Consider the following 6,470-nt stretch of genomic DNA (forward strand, 5'->3'; position numbering starts at 1 on the left):
AATAACATTCTAGCTTTTTACAATTTATAATATTAATGGAAACTGGCCGTAGACAATCAAATGCGTCAGGCTTTTTATATTTATTTATTTATTTATTTATTTATTTATTTTTGCTTGCTTGTTTGTTGTTTGTTGTTGTGGTGGTTATTTTTACATAAAGCATGAACGTAAAGTCTCTGAACCACAAGCCTTGCAAAGTGCATAACGTGTCTTAATACCAGTGCAACATAAATTCCACCACCCCTGCGAAGTCGTTGTGCATGTATTTTACAGTAATCGTTCATGCACCTCTTACCACAGCTCTCAGTACTTACCAAAGCAATCCATGTACAAGTTATTTTGCCCCAACGCATGTTAGTAAGTATACATAACTGGTTAGCTTATATCTAAATGGATAATTTCAGCTTGTTTCAATGCGCCTCTGGACATGACCGGGTGGAAGGGGGCAGCCATATGGGCTTTACCCAAGAGATAATCATATTTTTAACATACCTATTTTTGTGTTATTATTGCGAGCGAGGTGGACGTTTTAACAGGGGTATTTGTGTGTCTTCGGATGCATTAGGGGCTGAAAATGGTAAAGAAAGGCTTTGTGTTGCCCGATAGATTGTTTTTTTTTCGCCTATCCTGCTGCTTTAAATAACGGTTACGTCAATGTATGAGATTGAAAGATATTGGTGGTTCTGATTTTATTAAAGAAAATGGGAAACAAATAGTAATTTAAAGGACTTCTTATTTAAGATATTGACAAGTACAATACGTTATCCATGTCCTTCAACTCAGTTTAACAAAGACGTTGCACCAATATGTTCAGAGATAAAACTCACTTACACCGTAAGTAACTGTTTCACAATCAAGCCGTTAAAGTATTTGATAATTGCACATTACTAATGAATAGTATAAATATAGAGCAGCTTTGCATGAGATTTTGTCCAAGTCAACTAAACTACGTGGTGTGGATAGCAACATCTTATATCTCATTGGCATTTAACAAGTACAAGTGTATCGGGGTTAGATAAAGCAATATAAAAGTATCACGTTTACTTTCAAATACGAACATTATTGTCTGCGTTTGCTTTTCCATTATACTGTTTTTAACCATAACAGCAATAATATAGATCTTAAAGTTAAGTCTTGGAAGTTAACAGCTTGACCAATAAAGATATTCCAAGATTAAATCAGAGCATAATTTGCGATTTGTCCATTAGGGGCTCAAGTTCAAAACAGAGCACCCATTCTGTCATCTGTAAAATTGTACAAGAGACATGAAAAAAGTACTTCAGAAATAAATGTCAGTAGAATAAGTGTAAGACTCAGATGAAAACATTATCAACGATTTCAAGAATATATTTCAAATATAAAGTCAACATATACCACGATGTTGACAAATTCGTTAAAAATAGCCAATGATAAAAGAAAAACAGAAAACGTGAGTAAGACGTATGTACAAGGACCAAAATGGTAATAGCAACATAAAGCAAAGAAGTATGAACTATACTATTATTAATTATTGGAACTGTTTTAATTTACTTTTTACGAAACAAGTTATAAGTTCCTAACATTCTATTTGCATGATCTGTACACGTGATCACACTTGCAGACAACAATTCAGCTAATGCTAGTCAAGTAAATTGACACAATCAGCTAAATAGAAACAATCTATTAATCCTTTTCAAAGGCCAGTTTATTACACTGCCCGTAATTACAGGCAACGCTAGAGTAAGTAAATTGACACGATCAGCTAAAGAGAAACAATCTGTTAATCCTTTTCAAAGGTTAGTTTATTACACTGCCAGTAATTACAGGCAACGCTAGAATAAGTAAATTGACACGATCAGCTAAATAGAAACAATCTATTGATCCTTTTCAAAGGCTAGTTTATTACACTGCCAGTAAATACATGCAACGCTAGAATAAGTAAGTCGACACAATCAGCTAAATAGAAAGAATATATTAATCCTTTTCAAAAGCCAGTTTATTACACTGCCAGTAATTACAGGCAACGCTAGAATAAGTAAGTTGACGCGATCAGCTAAATAGAAACAATCTATTAATCCTTTTCAAAGGCCAGTTTATTACACTGCCAGTAATTACAGGCAACGCTAGAGTAAGTAAATTGACACGATCAGCTAAATAGAAACAATCTGTTAATCCTTTTCAAAGGCTAGTTTATTACACTGCCAGTAATTACAGGCAACCCTGCCTTTTTAGATAACCAAGTCAAGCATATATTTAGCAAAATAGTTCCAGTCATACTTTTATTATGCCAATAAAAGACTCCTTATAACCAGGATCATGAGTGGGAGTAGGAAGTTTTTATTTTACAACTTAAATACTTGAAATGTTCTGTTAATTCTCTTTCATCTTGTTTTTGTAAATACTCTTGAAAAAGCAGGTGAAAGTTTTAACATTGATCTTTATTTATTATATTTATATTCTCTTTGTCAGTTTTTCGTCAATAGTTCATTTGTATCTAGTGTTTGCACCTCTTATTTCCTCATGAACTGTTATTTTATAAATGATGTTAACTGTTGTGTAAAAAGATTATCGTGAATATCTGCTTTGTATAATAGTTTTAATGATACATTTCCGTCATTTGTCCATCTTAATGATCCGACGAAGTAGCGTTTACCCATTATTATAGTTACAATTTAGGTGCTAACAGCTGTTTTTGATACCTTTTCTAGACATTTCTATTAGATTTTCTCCAACCTCTTGCTAACTCAGTGTTTTCCTAAATTTTTAAACGATGCCCAATGAATTGATATTGTGTTTCATCTCTATTTAGAATGTGGTAAACATATTCTTTGTGTTCCAAAAATTGTTAAACTGATGAGATATGAAATTTTTGAGTTACAAACCCTTCATTAAATAAATGGTTTTATGTGGAATCAACCTAACGATGCCATTTGCAACTTTGAGGTCAGTCCTACGGATCACATCTCAAATGTATGCCCGAAAGCTGCCATTTGGACCACCTCAACTTACAAATCAAGAATTGATAATTTTTTACATACGGGTTGCAACAGGCTTAACGCCCGTATCCGGTTTGTGAAAATGTTTGGTTTATTCATATCTTATCCTTCATCTTGCTTTACAAGAGTATAATTTCGTCATCATAGAATTTCTCAACATGAATCTGGGAAAATCTTGGGAATAAATTTCGACATCTTAACGGTGATAAATATTTAGTTCTAAAAATAAAAATAGCAAACTTGAAGGATTTTCTTCGCTTTTGAAGACAATGGTCTAAATGGATAAAAACAGAGTCAATCACCTACTCGAATGAGCCAGATAGCGGTGTTTGATTGGTTGGATGCCAGTGATGACGTCAGTTCCAAATTATCAGTTGACCATTGAAGTTGCAAATACATCGAACTGATTTAAATTCGTCACTTTTTGGTCAATCATACAAGCACTCCACTCTTATAAATAGCATATGAAGAAATTTCCTGCGAACAAAAGGTTTGATTTTATAAGTTATTGCGCCGACATACATCAAGTGGCCATTCGCTTCTCCTAGGTCTTACATAGTCTGGTACCCTAACCGTTTCCACTGCGCTTCTCTTCATTATCTCTTCCACCACCTTAATGTCAGTTTGCCTTTACTTAAATGACCGACAATTGAGAAATTTATTATAACAAAAAAATGACGTCTGCTTTCGATAAAATGTATGTCATGGAAGTTGATACATATCAATTGATGGACAAAATGTGATTAAATTACAGAGAAAGATTACTAAAACGATGAATTCCACGCCCACTTCGGCGTGATACTTATGTGATATTGTCTGGTATATATTTTCTTTTTTGTATTGCATACCCACTTCGGCACGATACTTATGTTACGTTGTCTGATATATATTTTGCATTGTATTGCATAAACACTTCGGAATGATACTTGTTTTATATTGTCTGGTATATATTGTGCATGGTATTGTATAGATACTTCGGTATGATACTTATTTTATATTGTCTTGTATATATTGTGCATGATATCCTTGTTATTTTGTATGCAACTTTTGCTTATGGGTTGAAACATATTTCAAAAGTTGCATAAATCAAACGAGGAGTAAAATTCAGTCAATACCTGTTGCACAGCTGTAGATGAATCATTCCATTTTTTAAACATTAATAATTTTGACAATCAATTAACAAATACCCCCAATCTAATCGTATAGTGACATTTTTAATTGTTTGTTATGTCTAACCACGCTAGTACGAAAACTACTATAACATTCAAACACTTTAATGTTTGATGTAAAAGAGTGGTTAACTTTTAGAGGCTCATCTAAACTACGCAGTGATATGTAATTATTCTTTATACGACACTTGTCTAAACAATTCTTTTCTGTTAAGAAATTTCAAGTTACAAAATGTTGTTAAATCTGCCATTTATATATGTAGACTAACTAAACGATTATCTATTATTACGTACTAAAGATGTCCTTAAAAGTTGATTAATTAAACAATTAGCTATTAGTGCGTCTGATTGACGCCCTTAAAAATAATCATTAATATTTTTCCTGTTCTTCGTATTGTAATTCAGCTGACCAGTGAAATAGGTTACTTATAATCAACAGAAACAAAGTTTATGCCCAAACAAAAAGAGCAATGTGGGTTTTTTTTCTCTTTGTTTTTCTTCTTTTTTTTGTTAGTTCAACTTCTTGACTTTTACGTCGGATTACAAAGTGAAATGGTGAGATTCTTACGGTTAGGGAAAGGTCACTCGCACTAAGCACATTACACTTATTTCATATATTGCATCTATGCTAACATTCTTTTCTTTTTTGATGCTGCGTTTAAGTCATTGCTTTATATCACTGTGATTGTCCTCGTGTTGTTGAAGTTGTAACCAATTCTTTGGATTTCATTCAGAACAAGGAAAAATAAGAAAATAAATATATAAAGAATTTTATTATTACCTGTATATTTCTACCGTGAATCCTGCTTGAATCCACCACAAAGATTGCCTTGAGTAATTGGTATCAGTCGTTATCAGTTATAATAAAGTACCAACATCAAATCTCTCTCTCTCTCTCTCTCTCTCTCTCTCTCTCTCACACACACACACACACACATACACACACACACACTCTCTTGGTATAGGTCGTTATTATTTGTAATAAAGCAACACCAACTCTCTCTCTCTCTCTCTCTCTCTCTCTCTCTCTCTCTCTCTCAAACACACATACACGCACACTTGGTATAAGTCGTTATTATCTGCAATAAAGCAACATCAAATCCTCTCTCTCACACACGCACACACTTTGTAATAAAGCAACACCAACTCTCTCTCTCTCGAATATACACACACATACACTCTGTCTGTCTGTCTCTCTCACAAACACACTTTGCAATAAGGCAACACCAACTCTCTCTCTCTCTCTCTCTCTCTCTCTCTCAAATACACACACATACACACACTCTCTGTATGTCTGTCTGTCTGTCTGTCTTCTCTCTATTTCTCTCTCTCCAAATACCTAACTATAAAGGACGTCATATCAGTGAGTGTGATTTGGACTTTTAACGTAGCTTTAACAATTTTCCAGTCATATCGCTACGATGTCTGCCGTATGGCAGTTTATAATTATGTCTATCTCTGGGGCATCATGCCGCAGACATGAAGCATGATGTCCCACCCAGTCACATTATCCTGACACCAGGCCGATCAGTCCTAACACTAACCTCTTAATACTGAGCGCCAAGCGAGGCAGCTGTTAGTACCATTTCTGTAATTCTTTGGTATGACTCGGCCGGGGATCGAACCCACGACCTCCGGCATCCGAGGCGGACGCTCTAACCACTAGGCCACCGGAGCGGTCAGACGTCATATCAGAGTAGTTTCATATTAGCTGTCATGATCTGTAGGTTTGTGCAAATATATTACACCTTAATCGATGAAATAGTTGAAATAATCTATCGGGGTTAGGATTAGGAGCAGGCTCAATGGTATACTTTAGGGTTAGGATTAGTTGGGAGGGGTGACCCCTTTACCTGCGAAGAATTTACCGCTGGACATGGAGGTTGTCATGTGTCGAGTATAATACATTGTGAACAGTCGAGAAATTAGGAGCTTGAAGTGGTACTTTAGCCAGCATAAGTCTTTACAATAACTGGAAAACTAAATACATTGACTGATATGCTATTTATTTCGATCTTTTAAAGTTCCATTTTTTCCGTTTTATTTGCTGAAATCAATTTGAAGAAGAGTAGAATTTGAAGCTAAATATTTTCCAATTAAGAAAATATGATTACTTCAATGCGTACCGCCTCTTGTAACTCGGATGTTGGCACATTTAAATCAATTACCAAACAATCAAGTCAAAGTTTGTTGACCTTTGTGTCGCTTATTGCTACGTGACATAGTGAGCGAGGGTCAAAATAATGTTCGTAATTGCAGATACTTGTGCGTAAGATGGGGATAATTAACGTTGGAAAGTAGGGTAATTGCAGCGGAAGGAAGTGGA

The sequence above is a fragment of the Sinohyriopsis cumingii genome, chromosome 6, assembly GCF_028554795.1.
Source record: "Sinohyriopsis cumingii isolate HCF-2022 chromosome 6, ASM2855479v2, whole genome shotgun sequence".
Classification (NCBI taxonomy): Eukaryota; Metazoa; Mollusca; class Bivalvia; order Unionida; family Unionidae; genus Sinohyriopsis; species Sinohyriopsis cumingii.